Below are 19,935 nucleotides of genomic sequence, written 5' to 3'. Positions count from 1 at the left end.
TCTTTATTAGTGGCAGTATTTAAATATGTCAGTTAGGAGTTGTTTTTTTTTTCTCTATTCACACAGATTTCTAAGAAAATCACATCACCTATTTGAATAATAGTTTTACTTTAAGCCAACAGGAAGTGATTGTTAGAACTATTAATTCAAAAGAATTCTTTTAATCTCCATTTGCAAAGTACAGATTTTAGAATTTCTGCACTCGAGAATATGTCTCCTAAGAGTTATTTTCTGCACCAGTGACTCTATAGTAGCAAATATAAGGGTAACTTTATAAACAAAGTATGTGGATCATCATTCAAGCAGCTTGGCTTTTCTCTTGTCAAGATGGCTTTATGAATTGATAGATAAAATAGTATCACTGCCCAATGAGAAGAGATATCCTAATTTAACTTAATAACATTTTCCCAAATGCAATAGATTCAACAATTGTCTAAGCTCAAACAACCTCAAATACTATTTATCTTTCCATTTTCTTCAGGTAGCTGAAACAGAATGAGCTAAGTCCATAAAGTCCTTCACAAGTATCTAAATTTTTATAAGAAAATTTAAATATGACTGAGAAAACAATAGAGAAAGAGATTAAAACATAATCAAAATATAAATATGAGTATTACAAGCAGGCCAACAGTTTAACCTTCTCACTGTAGTGTAAGTAAATATATACAATTATCTATAACAAGTAAGTTGTAATTAGTAAGGTAACCTAATGCTACATGATCATCATCATCTCAAAAGAGATATTTTTTACTCCCAAAAGATAACTGCATTGAATTGCATGATAATTAAAGGATTATTTATTCTAATAAATAAGAGACTATAGATAAGATTATATAATAACTACATGAAGCAAATTGACAAAATTAAGAAAAATCTGAGTGAAAATAACAATACTTTACAATATTTTAACAAGTAATGAGCTGTTATGGTTTATGTCAGATGGCGTCCCCAAGTCTCATGCAATCATGGACATGAATGAATCTAGCATTTGTGATTGTTTCATTGTCTAGTGCTCCAATTGGTGATGTGAGTGCTACACTCACTCAGAAGTGGAGCCAGCATACAGTGTAATGGTAGTAAGAAACCTTGTCTCTCTCTTTTGCCTAGTTCCTGCTTTGATGCAGGAGTAGCCACGAACCACTGCCCCTCAGCCGTGTCATTTTGCCTTAGAACCAACTGAGTATGGACTGAAATCTCCAATCTGTAAAAAATAAACCTTTCCATGCCTAACTTTGGGTACCAGGTATTTTATCTCAACATTGAGACAAATACATGACTGATATATGAGCTAAACATATATAGTTGAAGAATTCATTAAAAAATATGAACATTTAGAGAAAACTATAAGATATGAGATGAAAAGAGCAATACACATACAATGAATTGAATTACTGAATTAGCTATACTGATTTAAAAAAATGGCTAAAAGTGAAAATAGTATAAACAGGTAAAAGCTACATATATAGATGATCAGCATCAAGTGGGTAAAACCAGTTGAAAGTTAAAAATATTAAATTGTACATTTTATATTCCAGAATAATAATTCTTCAATATATTAGTAATGCCAAGTGGATATAACTGTGAGAAATGTGGGCAGTCCATACAGTGTGGAAGGAAGACAACTAGTATATTTGAACAACATAGTGACAATACTAAAATTTAAACTTTGGTAGAAGCTGCTATGCATTCAACAAACCCAGATTCTCTTTTTCTTTACACAGAGATGATTAAGGTTCCTCCAGGAGCACTAGCCCAACTGTTAGGAGGACACTTGATTAATACTTAGCAAGTAGAATATGGTGAAAGGTGATACATGAGATGTGATTAAAATATACATTGCAAACTTAAAGTATAAGAAACATTGCCAGTGGTCCTCCTCCAAATATGTTGCCTTGCTTCAAGCCTGCTTATCTCTCCTTGCTACTTTCTGGAACAGCTCTGGAAGTCCTTGTTTTGTGAATATCTTCAGGAGTTGGGATAGTTAATGCTCCTGTCAAGTGCCATCTGAAGGAAAGGCAGGCTCTTAAAACATTATGAGGTCCTTATCTGCCTTATTCATTAGATTGGAGCCATATGATATCTGTCTGTTTCCCAAAACCAAAATGGTCATGAAAGGTAAATATTTTTAATCAAGTCAAGAAATCCAGGCAGCCATGACAACACAACAAAAGATGCTCACTGAAGTGGACTCCATGAAAGAACTTTTCTGAAAGACTTCAGAAAGTGAGAAATGCTATGGCATAAGTGTGTATGTGAAGTGGGCAAAGGGAGATCAGTGTAATGAAGTTGTTACTGTAATACATTTTTATTAACTAATTGGTACATTTTAGATATGCATGATTATCACATTGATCATAGGAAATTTGTAATTGAATATATCATAATTATTTTCTTTCATTCTCCTTATTCTCTCTTCTCCCACTTATTTGCAAAAACTTTGATTGAATTTTTCCTTCTTTAATCAATTTTTCCCTTCCTTATTCCCCCTACTCCCTCATCATTCACCTTCCCATTTAAGCACTTTTTTCCTATTTGGTAATATCTCACATACATTTTGGGCATTACTACACTTTTGATTTCTCACATCAGAGAAACAATGTGATATTTACATTTGTATCTGTTTTATTTCACCTAAAGCTATGATCTCAAGGTGCATCCACTTATCTAGGAATGCTTCATCTCTATCCTACTTTATGGCTGAGTAGTACTCTGTTGATTTTTTTTTAAATCTTCATTCATTCATTGGTTGATGAGCAATTGTGTTGTTTCCAAGATTTAGCTATTACAAACTGTGCTGCTATGAACATGGATACACATATATCACTGTGATATAAAATTTTGAAATTTTGTGGGAAGATACCAAGAAGGGGAATAGCTAGATCAAATGAAATTTCTAAATTCAGTTTTTTGAGGAATTTCCATTCTGATTTTCACAGTGGTTGTGGCAGTATATGCTGACACAAATGGTAAAGAAAGATTACTTTTCCTCACAGTTCTGCCAGAATTTGTAACTGATTTCATGATGACATCCATTCTTTGTGTAGTCAGATGAAATCTTAGTATTGTTTTAATTTGCTTCTCTCAAATGACCAGTGTTGTTAAACATTTTTTAAATGTATCTATTTGCCATTTATATTTCTTCATCTGAGAAGTGTCTATTTCAGATCTATTTTTGGATTTGGTCTTTGAATTATGGGAGTCTGATTTTTATTTTTATTTTAAAATACAAAAAGGATGATGATGTAGACTTCCAAAAAGAAAGTAAAAGGGGATTAATAATGGTTAATGTATTGTGTGTTGTAACCCTTAAAGCAGTTGCTCAGATCATAAGATATAAATGTTACTGTACTTTTTTGGTCAATTAATAAAACTTAATAGCGTAATTATCTATCTTATAGTCTTTTCTCGTCTTTCTTTTCTCCTTTCCTCCATTCCAGTTTTTTTTTTCTTTTGAGCTATTTCTTCCTCTTTCACTTTCACAATATCTATTCTAACTGTTGGATCTTATTTACTGTTTCAGTTTCTTAAACTAGGGAGATAATATAATATTTACAAATATGAGTCTGATTTATTTCATTTATGAGTATGGCCTCAAGTTGCATCCATTTACCTATAAAGCCTCAAGTTTATCCATGTTTATAACATAGTAGTACTCCATAGTATAAAAAGACAACATCTTTTTAACCCATTCTTTGGTTAATGATCATTTGGACAGTTACAAAATTTAGCTATTGTAAATTGTGCTAATAAAAAACATGGGTGCACATATTTTACTGTGATATGATGTTATTAATTATTCCAGGAAAATACTGAGAAGAGGAATAGCTGAATTGAATGGAACCTGCAATTTGAGTTTTTTGAGAAATCGCCACGCTGGTTTCCACAGTGGTTGTACCAGTCTACACTACCACCCAAAGTGGAGAAGTGTTCCTTCTTCCCACAGCCCCTCCAACACTTGTTATTGGTTGATTCTTGATGATAGCTTTTATTTTCTGGAGTGGGATGGATTCTCAGTGATATTTTAATTTGTATTTCTTGAATGACCAATGATGATGAACCTTTTTTTCAGCTATTTATTTGCATTTGTATTTCTTCATCTGAAAAGTGTACATTCATCTCAAATGTCCATTTTTGGGCTGAATCTTTGAATTTTATCTGATATTATTTGTCTGATATATAAAAATTCTTTATATGTTCTAGATGGAAATCCTGTGTCTGTGGAGCATTTGGTTAAAAATTTTCCCATTCTTTGAGTTGTCTTTTCACTCTGTTGGTGATTTCTTTTGATGTGCAAAAACTTTTTAATAAGATGAGATCCCAGTTTTGATTCTTTAAAGTACTTACCATGCAGTTTGGGTTTTTTTCATGAACTCTCTGCCTATCCTCATATCTTCAAGATTTCTACTTGCCTTGTCTTAGTGTTACTGTTTTAATATTTAGGTCTTTTATTCATTTTTAGTTCAGTGCATGGTGAGAGACATGTATCTAGTTTTAGTCTTTGGAATGTGGAAAGTCAGTTTTATCAGCATCATTTATTAAAGTAGCTTTCTTCCAGTGAACATTTTTGGCCCCTTTGTAAAAGATAAGGGATTGTCTTTATAGTTGTTTCTGCATTTTTCTAATCTGTTTCACTAATCCACAGATCTTTTTTTTTTTGTAAGTGCCATGCTGATTTTATCACAGTAGCTTTGTAGTATAATTCCAAGTCAGAGATTGTGATGCCTCCCACCTTGCCTTTGTTGCCCAGGATTTCCTTTGCTATTCTAGGTCTCTTTGGAGACCTATGAATTTTAGGAATGTTTTCTCTAGATCTGTAAGGTATACTAATGGTATTTTGATTTGGATTACAATAGTGATATTTTAACTTCTTCCTTTCCTATTCTTATTCCTTTTATTTCTCCCTTTTGTCTGATTGCATTGGCTAACATTTCCAGAAGTATTTTGAGTAGGAGTGGTGATAGTGGACATCCTTGTCTTGTTCCTGATTTTGGACTGAAAGCTTTCAGCTTTTGTCCATTTAGTATGATGTTGACTGTTGGTTTTTCATTGATGGCTTTATCAGACTGAGGTAGAGACCTTCTATTACAATTTTTTCTAGAGTTTTTATCACAAATGAGTGTTAAACTTTATCAAAAGCTTTTCTGTACCTATTGAAATAATTATGTGATTTTTGTCTTTGACATTTTTGTTGTAATATGTTACAATTATTGATTTGTTTATGTTGAACCAACACGGTATTCCTGGAATGAATATCATTAGGTCATGGTGCATAACCTTCAGATTTTTTTAAAAAATTTAAAAATTTATTTTAAAGAAGATAGAATAAAACCAATCAAAACAAGCCAGTGTAAGAGATACAGGCCAAATTTCAAAAATAGTTATTATAATGCCTTTGATGTCTTCAAAATAACTGCAGATAACCTCAGGCATAGTAAAACATAAACAGAACAGAATAGAATAGAAACAATAAAAACAAGACAGTTAATGCAAAAAAAAAAAAAAAAAAAAAAAAGAAAAAACAAAACCTTCAAAATAAGACAATAGTAAATCCAAAATTGCTACCATGATATCTCTTGCTATCTTTGAAATAGCTGCTCATGCCATCAGATTTGACATAATCAAACAGAACAAAAGAGAATAAAACCCAATCCAACAAAGTAATGGAAAGAATATAGGACTTCTAAAACAAAACCATCAGAAGGAGATCCTCGTAGGGGCCACACTGTGTACCACTATCCTCTGAACCCATGATCCGACCACTGGCCCTGTAATGTTAACAAAACATCAAACACCACAGGCAAACCAATTGCATTTCACCTCCATAGCTACCATCACAGCCTATGTTTCTCTGGAAAAGCTAGTCACTTATGGATGGGGGGGGGGGCGCAGGAGGGTGATATTGTGGGATGGTACTTCTGGTTTGCCAGCCTGTGAGCTGGAAGGGGCTGGGGTCTGGCTGTTCCAGTCTGGTAGGGGTCTGCACATGGCACTGGTTCCCAAACCAGTTTGCTTGCTGGTGTGTCCCTTGTTCTCTTTAACTCTGGTCCACAAATGGCTGCATAATCTTCTTACTGCATTCTGTTCCCTAGTATTTTATTGAGGATTTTTGCATTTATGTTCACTAGGGCGTTTGGCTGTAGTTTTCCTTTTTGGTTTGGTCTTTCTCTGGTTTTGGTATCAGTGTAATACTTGCCTCTAGGAATGAGTTAGGGACAATTGCTTCCCTTTCAGTTTCACTAAAAGTTTGAGGAGTATTTGCACTAAATCTTCTTTAAATTTCTTGTAGAATCCAGCCATGGATCCATCAGAACCCAGGCTTTTTTAATAGTAAGGTTTTTTTTTATATTACATTTAGAATTTCATTAACTGCTACGTACTAATTCAAAACTTTAGTATTTTCTTGATTCAACTTTGGTAAATCATAGGTTTTTAGGAATCTGCTCATTTCTTTTGTGTTTTCAATCTTTGGCAAAAAACAATTTTGAAATATGTACAGATCGTCTTATTAATTTCAACAGGCTCTGTAGTGATTTCACCCTTTTCATGCCCCATTGCACGAATTTGAGGTTTTTCTTTCCTTTTCTTGGTAAGTTTGGCTAGGGATTTATCAATTTTGTTTATTCTTTCAAAGAACCAACTCCTTGATTCATTAATTCTTTGTATTTTTTTCTTGGTCTCAACCGCATTAATTTGTACTATGATCTTTATAATTTCCTCCCTTCTATGAGATTTGGCTTTGACTTACTCTTCTTTTTTTAGAAATGTGTGGTGTAGCATTAGGTTGTTTATTTTTGCTGGTTCCTGTTTTCCTGATGTGAGAATTCACTGCTATATATTTTCCTCTTATAACTACTTTAATTTTTTGTTTCAGGTTCCAGTATGTTGTATCTGCATTTTCATTTGATTGTAGATATTGTTTAATTTCTTCTTTAATTTCATATGTGACCCACTGATTATTTAAGAAAGTATTATTTAATTTCTATGTGTTTATGGAATTTTTGTGGTTTCTTTTCCATCAATTTCATGATACTATGTCCAGGTAATATGCCTAGGATAATTTCAGTTCCTTTACATTTACTGGAGCATGTCAGCTAGTATATGGGATATTATAAAGAACATCCCATGTAAGATAAGAATGTATGTTTTGATGCTGTTGGGTGGAACACTGTACAGTGAACATTTGTTCACATGTTTGATTCAGTTCTGATATTTCTTTCTGTTGATATTTTGTCTAGTTGATTTATCTCTTTGTGCCAATGGGATATTAAGGTCTCCTACTAAAAATGTGCCATTTCATTTTTCATGTCTAATTATATTTGTCTAATATAGTTGGGTATATTAATGCTTATATCCTTTCTTGAATTTTTCCCTAACAAGTATTTAGTGACCTTTTTATTTCTTTTGAACATTTTTGGTTTGAAGTTCACATTGTTAGTAAACAGAATATGTACCCCTGCATTTTCCTTGGTTCCTGTTGTATGGAGTAATTTTTTCCATTGTTTTACTCGCAGTCTGAGTTTATTTTGAGTTAAATATGTTTATTGTATGCAGCATAATGTTGGATCTTATTTCTTGACCCATTCTGGCAATCTGTTTCTTTTGATTAGAGAATTGAGGCCATTTACCTTGATGATAATAAGTAGTAAGTATTAGTTTGTATTTGTCATGTTATTTTCCTGTTGTTGGTTACCTGATTTCCCTTGTTTAATTATTTACCCTACTTTTCTTTCTGTTGTTTTCCTTGGAACTGGTCACTTTCATTTCTGTGTAGAATAACTTTCAGTAATCTTTCTAGGGTATTTTGATAGACATGGATTTCTTCACTTGTTCTTTGTCATGGAAGTATCTTACTTCTTCATTAAGTTTGAAAGATAGTTTTGCACTTTACAACAATCTGGCTCATAAGTTGATTTCTTTTAAGACCTGAAAAAGTTCACTTTAAGCACCTCTTGATTTGAGGATTTGTGTTGAGAAGTTGGTCATGATTGTAATGGACTTTTCTTTATCTGTGTCTTTTTTTCTGTTTTCAGTATTCTGTTTTTGTGACAAATTTCTGGGATCTTGCTTATTATATGCCTGTGTGTAGATTTATTTTGGTTATGGTTCTTTGGAGTTCTGTATTTCTCACTTACATGTATGTATATATTCTGTTTCCATGTTTGGGAAATTTTCTGCTATTACTTCTGAAAAGATTTGCTTTATGCTATTTGTGTTGACTCCTACCTTTTCATTGACATCTGTCTTATATTGTTTTTTTTCATATCCTCTTGGAGTTGTTGAATTGTTATTTCATGGTCCTTTGTTATTGTTAACAGATCTCTCTCTTCATGATCACTAACCAAAATCCTGTCTTCATGGTCTTAAAGTGTATCTCCAGTATCAGTCAAACAATTTTGTCAGCTTTCAATGTAATTTTTAACTTCCTGGATATCTCTTTGAATCTTTTTTATGCATACAATTTATCCTATGATATTCATTCAAGGTTTCCACCACTTTATTTTTTCTATGTCTTCTCTAGCTATGCTGAGTAATTCTTTCTTTGAGACGGGCATTTTTTTTTTCACCTGAGGGATTATTTCTTTTATGATTAGCCCTATATCCTTCTGGTCTTGTTTCTTTACTTCATTTGCTGTCTTTTCAGAAATTTCAGATGTGTGACTTCTAATTTCTTCTGCATTGATATCTCTTTCACTTCTTCTGGAAGGACTAGGAATCTGAGGTTGCATTTTGCTTTTTTGTCTCACTATTTGCACTCTCAATTCATATTTTATTCTCTTCTATCTTGTTAGTCTCGCTTGTCTATCATATGCATCTTATTCAGGATTCCACTGTTCACCCAGTTGCAGGGTCCTACAGTGTAGAGGAAAGGCCAGTCACCTAAATTCTTCCAGCAGGGTCGATTGGGTGAGCCCTGCACTCATCCTGGGCTGATTAGACTGCAAGTATTGACATGAACCAATCTTTTGTTCATTTTGTTAGTGCTGCTTCAGACTTTTAAGGCTACCGGACTCACCTGTCCATGGTGTGCACCCCAGCTAGGTTGCTATTGTGTCATTGGGTCTTGCAGGCCAGCTGGAGTCCTCCAGGTGAAGGGAGGGCTCATCTCAGGGTGTGCCTGGGATATTTTGTGTGGAAGGAGGGCTCACCTACACTCTTACACCAGACTGCTGAGGCCCTCTTCATGGAGGAGGTTTCAAAAGCACTCGAAGGCTCCTTGAGGTCCTCCATGTAAAGGAAGGGTTCACTGATGCTCTTGTATGACTGCTGTGGGCTTGGGAAAAGTTCTTGACACTGGCCATGGCAATGGTTTTTTTTTTTTTTTGATACCATCCCCAAACCTTACTGTGTCCAAGTGACTGGAGAAGCCGAGGCAAGAAAATCACTGGAGTGCAGGCAAGGCTAGCATTTCTGTGTTTCTTCTGTTCTTGTGGGACCAGTGTGTTTAATCAGTGATTCACTCACTTCCCACATAAGGTCATGGAGTCCCAGCCCTGTCCATGGGTCTGGTTTTTTTGAATCATTTATATATCCCATATATTACACCTCTTTCTGAGAAACAGCTCACAAAACTTTTTTTCCGACTCTGTCAGTTGTCTCTTCAGAGACTGTCTGTTGATGACCTACATGAGTGGTGATAGTAGCTATCCCTGTCTTGTCCCTGAGTTAGAGTGAAAGCTTTCAGTTTTTCACCATTTAGTACATTATTGGCTGTGGGTTTGTCATAGATGGTTTTACCATATTCAGATAAAGAGCATCTATTCCAATTATCCGTAGAGTTTTTAAAATTGTGAATGGATGTTGGAGTTTGTCAATTGCTTTTTCTGCATCTATTAAGATCATCATAATTTTTTCTCCTCTGGCTCTGTATTTCATACATTGATTTGCATATATCAAACCCTCCCTACATCGCTGGTATGAATGTTACTTGGTCATGTTGTATAATCTTGATATATGCTGCATTCTTTTTACCAGTGTTTTACTGAGAATATTTTGGATCTGAAACTGGCTTGTAGTTCTCCTTTTTGGTTGGATTCTTCTCTGATTTTGGTGTCAGGGCAATGCTTGCTTCCAGGAATGAATTTTGAAGTATTGCTATCATTTCAAATTCATTAAAGAGGGCTGGGGTTTTAGCTCAGTGGCATAAGCACCTGCCTGGCAAATGCTAGGTCATGAGTTTGATCCCTGGTACCAAAACAAACAAACAAAACAAAAACAAAAACAAATCATTAAATGTCTTATGGAATTCAACATTGAATACATCAAGAACTGGACTGTTCTCTATTGATAAGTTTTATACTACATATTCAATCTAAAGTAATATTGATTACTTTAGAGTTTTTGTTCTTGATTCAGCATTGGTAATTCATATGTGTCTAGGAATCTGTCCATTTTTTTCTATTTTTCATCTTACTAGAAAATAGGTTCTCAAACTAGGTATTGACGATGTTCTGGGCATCTGCAATATCTCTTATGATTTCACAGTTTTCATGCTAAATGGCATGGATTTGAGTCTTTCCTTTTAGGATGTTTAGCAAAGGGTTTATGAATTTTACTTAACCTTTCAAAAAAAAGCTATTGCTCAATACATTGATTGTGTCAATATTTTAGTCTGAATTGCATTAGTTTATGCTCTGATCTTTATAATTCCCTTCACCATGTGAGCGTTGGCTTGACTTGCTTTTCTTTTTTTACTAGCTTGAGATTAAACATAAACTATTTGAGTTCATTCTGTTTTTCTGAATTTGGTAGTATAAATCTTCCTCATAGGACTGCTATGCATTCCATAAGTTCTGGTATGTAATATTGGTATTTATTTAACTGTAAAAACTATCTATTTTCTTCTTTAATTTCATCTGTAACCTCTTGGTTGTTGAGGATGGTCTCTAATTTCCATGTATTTATTCTGTTATTGGGTCTTTTTTTTTCTGTTGATTTCTGATTTCAGTTCATAGTCTGATAATATATATGAGATAATATCAATTCTTTTGCATTTACATAAGCATTTTCTATGAGATAGTATGTGGCCTACTTTGGAGAACATGCCGTGTATACCTGAGAAAAATGTGTATTGGAGTGTAACACTCCATAGACATCTTCTAAATTCATATCACAATTTTTGTTCAGTTCTGATCATACAATTTTTGGTGACTTTTTTGCCATGTTGATATGTCTATTGTGACATTGGAGTATTGAGATTTCCCCATTGCAATCATGTAAGGTCCTTTGTTACAATTGCATTATTTGATTTTTATTGTCCACTATGTTTACATAGCTGGTTGTGCTGATATTTGATCCATATGTATTTATGATTGTTATCTCTTTCTTTTGTAGGTTTTCCTCAACAAGTAGTGATGTTCTTTGTCTCTTTTGATAGTCTTGGCTTGAAACCCAATTTGTCTGCAAATAGAATTGCTACCCTTGCTTTTTTCTGGGTTCCTGTCACATGGGAATATTGTTTTCCATGTTTTGACTTTCATTTTATAAATTTATTTTTGTGTTAAATATTTATTGTATGCAATATACTTGTCTTAGTTACTTTTTACTCATTGCTGAGACAAAGTACCTGAAGCCCAAGTTGGGAAAGGAAAGATTTATTTCTTACAGTTTTTGGAGGATTCAGTCCACATTCAGTTGGCTCCAAGGCAGGCAGGCCTGGCTGGGCCACAATTCATGGCAGCTGCAAAAGCAAGCAGGAACTGGCAAAGAACAAGACACACCTTGTTCCTGCCATTACATCACATCCTGGCTCCACCCCTATGTGGGTGGAGCACTGACACCATCAATCTGAGCACTATACAATGAACCATCATAAATGAACAATGCAAACTCATGAGGCCTGGGGACCACAGACATAAACCATGACAATATTGTTGGATCTTGTTTCTTGATCCATTCTGCCAGTCTGTTTGTTTGATTGGTGAATTGAGACCAATTTTATTGGTGGTTTTAAATGATTGGCTTATCCATGTCATATCATTTCCTGTTGATGGTTCCTTGTATTTTTTTCTCTCTTTAATGCTTGCCTTGTCTGATGGCTTCTTTCAATTTGTGTTCCTGGAATTGTGGTCTTTATTATCTCTTTCTAAAATGTCCTTCAGAACATTTTGTAGAACTTGTTTTGTGGTCATGAAATTCTTCAGTTTTTCTTTGATAGTATCATAAGGTATATCAATTTGGGTTAGAGATTCTTTTCTTTCAGGACTTAAAATACTTCCCTCCAAACTCTCCGGGGTTAAAGGGTTTGTGTTGAGAAATACGTTATGATTCTGATGGGCTTCCTTTGTAGGTAATCTGTTTCTATTATCTAAAAGCTTTTAATATTCTGTTCTTGTGTTGAATTTTTGGAATCTTGATCATTTTATGCTCTGGTGGAGATTTATTTTTTGTCATGGATAATTGGACTTTTATATGTCTCACTTTTCTTTGTGTCACAGTATTTTTCAATGCATGGAAAATTTTCTGCCATTAGTTCTGTGAAAATTTTTATGGCATTTGCATTGTCTTCTATTTTCTCATTGATTCTGATCAATCTTATTTTATTCTTCTTTAGATGACCTTGTAGTTATTGGATTGATTTTTCACATTCTCTTGCTATTTTTAAGAGTATTTCTTTTTGTGATCCTAATTGCAACTATGTGTTGATATCTCATATTTATTCTGTCTTTATGTTGGTTTAACTGAGTACATTTTTAATTTCCTGGGTATCTGTTTGGATATCTTTAAGGAATTCCCATTCTTTCCTGTATTTGTTTCCATCATTTCCATAAACTCTTATTTTTTAAAATCTGTATCTACTCTAAATTCACTAAGAAAATCCTTCATTTTGATCTTAATCTATTTTTTCCCTGAGAATTTATTTCTTATCCAGTTTTCTCTGGTGCCTCATTCATCATTTTTTTCTACTGCTACTATTTCAGAAAACTGAAGTGGGTGACTTCTAATGTTCTTTATCTTGTTTTTCCCTGTCTTCATCATTGGTGGGCTGTATTTTGCTTATGCATCTTGTAATTTTCTATTTATTTTATTTTAATTTGTTTTCTGTATTGATGTTTGTAAATTTGTTAAGGTAGATATCTTTCTCACTTGTACTGAAACGTCTGTAGGAAATATCTATTTCTCAGAGCTGTTTTCTAGGTATAGCTGGCTCTAGTCCTTTATGCCTGCCCCAGATCCCACCTTCTCAACTTACTAGGGATGAAAAATTGCTATCAATTTGACTTAGCACCCAATCCTTTGGTACTGAACTATGATGATAGTTATGAACTCAAACGATCACAGTGTTGTCATAAAAGAGGTAATAACTGCTTATAACAGGTAAGACAACATGGTTAACACAGTACAAAATCTAACATAAACCAGGAATTTGTATGCAGTGTTGCCTTAGCAGGGAATATTTAAGAGGGATAGGAGACAAAACAGAAAGATTAATAAAGAGAAACATAGTAGAAGCATGGATGAAGGACAGAGGATGAACACTTTTGAGAAACTGGAGAAAAGAACAGGAGACAAAGAATGAAGGAGAAAACAAGTACCAAAGTAGAAGAGAAAGGCTAGCAACAATGTTCACTCACATGAAAATAATAAAATGTCCAGAAAGATAGTTAGGGAATGGAACAAAAAGACGAACAGAACAAAACACTCAATAAAGTAAAAATCTATAAATTGCCTCCCAAAAAATAGAAAAAGGAAAAAGAAACAAAAATTAAAAAAAAAAAAAAAGAAAAACAATAAAATTCTCCTGGTTCCCTCAGTCCTATGATAAGGTTTAAGTCAGAAACCAAAATTGTCCTGGGTTACCGTGACAAGTCTTTAGTAGGGTTAATGCTGGATGCAGGACTTGGCTTCTTGATGTAGGGGCTGAGGTCTGAGTTTTTAGCTAGGAACTCTCTTTATGTCCCTTTGTGGCCCACTCATGTCTTGTTTCTCTGTTTGTCTCTGTTTTTCTCTCAATTGCTGTTTTGCCTCAGACAGAAGCAGCCTGATCCTGCTCTCAGTGTGTGCATATTTGGCCCTTCCTGATCTTGCATGGTCTCCTCTGTCCCACTCCTATGTCTCTGTTCTCTCCTGCCCTTGATTGCAGAGTGCAGGGAGCACTTCAGTTCACTCACTGACTCTGCTGCTGCCACAGAGACAGCCCAAGGTTGCTCATTCCTGTTTCTCTCTCCTATCTAGTGAGGGTACTTCTGACTTTCCAGTCATTTCCCCACCATGGCTCAAGGCTACTTAACTCTTGTGTCCATTCCCTTGTTTAACATTGCTGGTCTCAGGAGCATGGTATTCTGCTCACTATCTTCTCTGTCACTGATGTGGTCTCTGACCTTGTTTTCTCTAGATTTCCAGTTAGCCACTATTATGCAGGGAAGAAGGAGGGGGAGGGGGGAGGAGGAGGGGAGGGGAGGGGAGGGGGAAGGGAGGAGAAGGGGAAGAGGAGGAAGAGGAAGAGGAAGAGGAGGAAGAGGAAGAAGAAAGAAGAAGAAGATGAAGAAGAAGAAGAAGAAGAAGAAGAAGAAGAAGAAGAAGAAGAAGAGGAAGAGGAAGAGGAAGAGGAAGAGGAAGAAGAAGAAGAAGAAGAAGAAGAAGAAGAAGAAGAAGAAGAAGAAGAAGAAGAAGAAGAAGAAGAAGAAGAAGAAGAAACTAATGGCCCCTTGGGGGAAGAAGCAGCTTACTAGTCATATGTCCTGTGCCCTTGTGTGTATCATGGAAATGTGTGACCAGGCTGTAGTGTCCTCTGTTGGAGGAAGGGAAAAGAGCCAAGGTCCCTTACATCCCAAATCTATCCCATGTGGCTTGAGTTTGACATGCTATTATAGTCCACAAGTATTTGGGAACTTCCCAGAATGGGAATACCTAACACAAACAGGCTCAGTCCCGCAGGCAATCCTGTGTCTGCCTCATTGCTTTGTAGTTCCTATGTGTATGTTTCATTTGATATATGTCACTTATTTCAGATTCTACTATAATAAAATTTTTAAAATATAAACATTCATTGTATTTTTTGATTGTGTCTCATATAGCAATGTAAATCCTGATGACTAAAAGGGATTACATATGGTCTATTATACATTTTCCTGTCTACTAATTGAATTGTGATAATACAGCAAAGAATTTGAAATCACTGGGGAGTGGATGAACTATGAGCTGAAAGGTGTCTGCATATCTGGTTCAGGAGTAGAAGAGTACCACTCAGGACAATTGAATTCCAGAGAACTCATGTGTTGTATAACTGTAGGATGAAAATAAATGCTTTTTGCAGTCTAGTGCAATTTTTGACTTCTTTGGAATAAAGCCTTACTTATACTGAAAGCACTACCTTAAATTATTGTTGCCATAGGAAAAATCTATTATGTAAAATATTGGATTTAGTGGGAGCAAGGAAACTGATATCACAGGCTGTAAGGTTGGTGAGTAGCAGTGAATATGCTAATGTACAACTAGGAAATTTTTGTAATGAGATATTTGGTAAAACTCTTCCCTGAGCTAACTTGGAAAGAGGCCACATAGATCGTGTAGTTCTCAGGGAGTGATTTGAAAAGATGAGTGCTTGTGTTTGCTGTTATTGGCCTCCTTTGTCATGTTACAAGAAAGTGATAAAGTCCCTTTTGCTGATCTATAGTTGGGTGTAAAGAAATTTAGAGAATCCAAACATTTGCGGGAATAAAAACTTGGAAATTTTTAAAAATTTCTAGATCTAAATAATGAAAGGTGGGTTGGAAAATGTGTTAGGCATGGAAAATATTGTAAAGTTTCTGCAGTGAAAAGAATGAATCCTTTCTGTGAAGTGTAGCTCACATGGAACTTTCAGACAGTGCTTCTGCCGTCTCAGCCACTGTAGTTGTCGCTGTGCTGAAATTGCAGTGTGGTCTCAGTGACACTGTCCTTCCATCATGCTCTTGCACTTATTCAAGTTCTTGTCACATTTGTAACTCCTTCCCTTATGAAATATTAAATTCTAGCTGCATTTTTTTCTGGCTGTACCCTTTTTTCCTTTCCAGTTGCTTTCCCCTGTTGTAGCTAAATGTCAAACTCTTTGGACTTCACATTAATTGATCTTTCTAATTCTCTAATTCATTATCTTTTTTTCTACCCTAGATTCATAAATCTACCTTTACCTCCATCCTTTTTTATTTCTGTCTTTTTGTCTCACATACCCCAAAACACCAACCCTAGATGAATTCAATTATGTTCTTTATAAATATTGTGCCACATGCAGAATTCTCAGTCTTCATGTGGAATCATTTATAATATCATTTAAAAAGTTATTATTGAATTGGCATAAAATATTAATTGAGATCTCAGTATTCTCAAGTAATTATGCTTGGTGCTTTACATAGTCACATTTTTCTCACCTTCATGTGACAATTTATCTGTAATTTTTCTGTCTGGTTGTTCTCTAGTTTTGGGGTTCATGTGACTTCCATGATTCTTCTTGACTACTTTGTTGGCTTCCTTTTTGGGGCCATTCCACTTTTGCTCTGTAATGTCAATGTACTGTTGAAATTTGAAATGCTTTCTAAAACTACTCAGGCTTGCTCTTATTCTAGATAAACATGACAAAGGCAACACTGTCTATTTGTATAAATTCAAATATCATTTATATATGGGCCTGTATGATGGTAAAAATAATCATGATTCCATTCCTAATGGTATTTCACAAATGACAAACTTAAACTTTATTACCATGCAAATATGTAAAACATTGCAAGTCAGATGAATATTATAAATGAAACAACACTAAGATGACATAGCTTAAATTAGAGGAAGCAGGAAAATATATCTGGAGAAAGGAAAATTTGAGTAAGAGATGAATTAAGTATAAGATGAATTAAGTGTAACTTACAGGTTAAAAGGAGAAGAGAAGTGTATTAGCAAAAATGCCTTATGATATCAAAAGAGCCATATGGACAAGACATGGGAGCTAGTGGAATGGTGTGAAAAGACTATATAGGGCTGATTAGGGCCTAGAGCAAGTCATTTAATGAATTTTATTTTTGTTGTATGAAGTGAAGAACTTTGGGGGTATTTTAACCATGGATGTGATATGATTACATTTATGTCTCAGAATGATTTGACTGTTTGCTCTAAGTACATCAGGTTATACTGGGACAGAGTAGAGCAGTTGGGTGACATCTTTGGGAAATGAAGGAAAGTAAATAGATTCAACTGATATTTGGGAAGAAAAATGGAAAAGATATATTTGGAAAGGTAGCAGAAGAAAATTTTGGAAGAACCTAAGCTTTCTGGTTTGCACAAGTTAGAGCAAGATGGACTGGAGATAACTCTTACACACTCAGGCACTTTCCTTCCTCGGTGTTCACGTTGACCCTGGCACTAGCTTTCCATCTACCAAACTTCAACTTCTTTCTGCTATTTTTGTCAGAATGGCCTTTAAACCATAAAAGCTAATTTATTTATGACTCTATGCTTCATGATAAATCTCATTAGTCAACATGTCTTCAGAAGAAACTCTGTACTAATGTGATTTTTTTGCAACGTCCAAAACTTATTTCTTGCCATATTCTACTTGTCACTTTAAGCAATAAATTCATTGAAGTATTTGAGTGATCCAGATTCTTAATGGGTCTTAGGATTTGCACATGACATTCTGTATATTGAGAGGACACTATTACTTCATAGCTTACTTTTCCTAGATAATTGCCATTCACCCTTCAAGAGTCAGCCTGTACTGCATGACTCCAGGGAGTCCACTTATAAGTTTTTCAGGTGGAACACTGGACATGATATCCTAACTCAGGTATTCTCCCTGAACTCTACATTTAATTTGAGTCAAATATTTCCTAATCTTTTGTGATTATTATTTATCTATGTCTTCCTGGATTATACACACTTTAACAGTAGAAGTCATAATCTGATCATTCTATTTTACACTTTAGTACTGTAACTCCCTCCAACAAGTTTTGAAGGAAACATTACATTCATGAATAAGTGGATGATAAAAACCTAAATTGTATAATAAGGAATTCACATTTGATTTTCATGCTTTGCACATGAAAGGGATTTCTTAATAACATACAAGTTTGATCATTTTAAAAACTTTCTTTTCACATCCTGTATAATGTCAACTTACTGACTAGCTTTGCAGAGATTTTATACTTTGTTTCAACAGATCATGTGTCTAAAATTATTTTTTGTGAATATGTTACCATGGGGAAATGTTTATATTTTGTTAATAATAGATGTAAAATACTATATAATTATTGATATAATAAGTCATTGATTATTGAACAATTTATTGATTATTCCAATACTGCATGTACTAATTTAATTCTCACAACAATGCCATATTTTAAGCGATATTATTCCATTTGTGTATGAGGAAATGAGAAACTTGTCCGAAGTCACGTATTTAGTAGATACCAGAGTCAGAATTTGAATCCAGGCATACTCTCTTGCTCTCCTCAGAATTTGTGCTCTTATCTGATGTGTATACTACCTTTAAAACACAAGCACAGTGTGAAATCACCTGGAGATTTTTTTTTACAATATTGTACTGAGAAGAGAGCAGAGAAAATCCATTGAGTATTAGATGATATCACTGCAAATGTTCTCCACGATGATATCTGATAATTTTCTTTTGTAATTATATTCATTTCAAATATTACCATAGTATCTAAAAACACTCTTAGAATATGAGAAAAAAGAGTCAAATACCAGAATAAATGAGTGAATTAATCATTTTTCCACACCTAGTACAAAATACTTGATATCTGCAACTTAGAGTTTCTCCATTTCCAAACCCAAGTTGGCTGCCTCCAAGGCAGAGACAGCACAGTGGAAGGACATTGATGATGACCTCACAGAGTCCAGGAATCAGAGAAAGACAGGAACAGTCAGGGACAAGAATCATCCTCCCAGGTCATACTTCACTGACTGTCCTGTAACCAGGCCATACCTCCTAAAAGCATGATAACATTAAAGGCACCATCAACAGATTACTAGCTGATGAACATTGCACCCCATGATCATGTCACCTTGTAAACAGTGAGACTTTTGCAGGGTATTAGAGTGCTAAACCATAACTACGAGTAAAGCACATGTGATAATAAAGGGAAGGAAAATAGGTAAAGGAATCCGTGGATAAAATCCTAATTGCTTTATGCTCTAGGCATCAATGCATGTAGTATGAAGAGCTATGCGTCTCTAGCTTTTATATTAAAGGAGACATATTGATAACATTTGAAGGTGTAGTTACCACTTTTTGTATTTGTCAAGGCCTATGTTCCACTGGTATTTTTTAGACTGAATAAAGTGTGTAGGAAAAGTGCCTGAAAGATGCCTTTTTTCCTTTGGAACATAATTTTTGTCTGTTTATAATTATGTGTCAATTATATATGAGTATCATCTAAAAGCAGTAGGATGGGCAGAAAGAATCAATGACTAATGGTAATTACTATCCCAGTTACTCATTTTCCAAATACTAGAAAAAAATGAGCAAGGAAGGCCCCACATGGTTCTTTATAGAAAAGGAAACTCATTTCCTGTTGACACGGAAGTCTTAATGTTTTATCATGTGTTGCTTTGAGTAATGGAAAACATACCAATTCCAAAATTCATGAGAATAGTTGATTTTAAAGTGAAGTTTATCTATCTATATGTATTAAATTAATTTATTTACAAAACAAACAAATACAATATACTAATTTGTTCATAAATATGCACAGCTTGAAGATATTGACTGGACTCTTCTTGCATACTAGCCCCTTCTTAGTGATGGGTGTTCAGGAGCTCAAGAGCCAAATACAAGTACTCACCTTTGCAGAATTCACATTCTGCTGGGGGAAGATAGAGAATGAACAAAATTTTAAGTACAATATATAACTTGTTAGATAGAGGTAATTTCTATGGAAAAAAAGACAGGGAGAGAGAAAGAAATTAAGAAAGCAAGCAACCATAGAGAATGCTAATGGGGAAGATAGT

This window comes from Cavia porcellus, unplaced genomic scaffold (genome assembly GCF_034190915.1).
Source record: "Cavia porcellus strain 051 isolate PalLab524CR breed Dunkin Hartley unplaced genomic scaffold, mCavPor4.1 scaffold_4, whole genome shotgun sequence".
Taxonomy (NCBI): domain Eukaryota; kingdom Metazoa; phylum Chordata; class Mammalia; order Rodentia; family Caviidae; genus Cavia; species Cavia porcellus.
Note: the sequence above shows the minus strand (reverse complement) of the source record.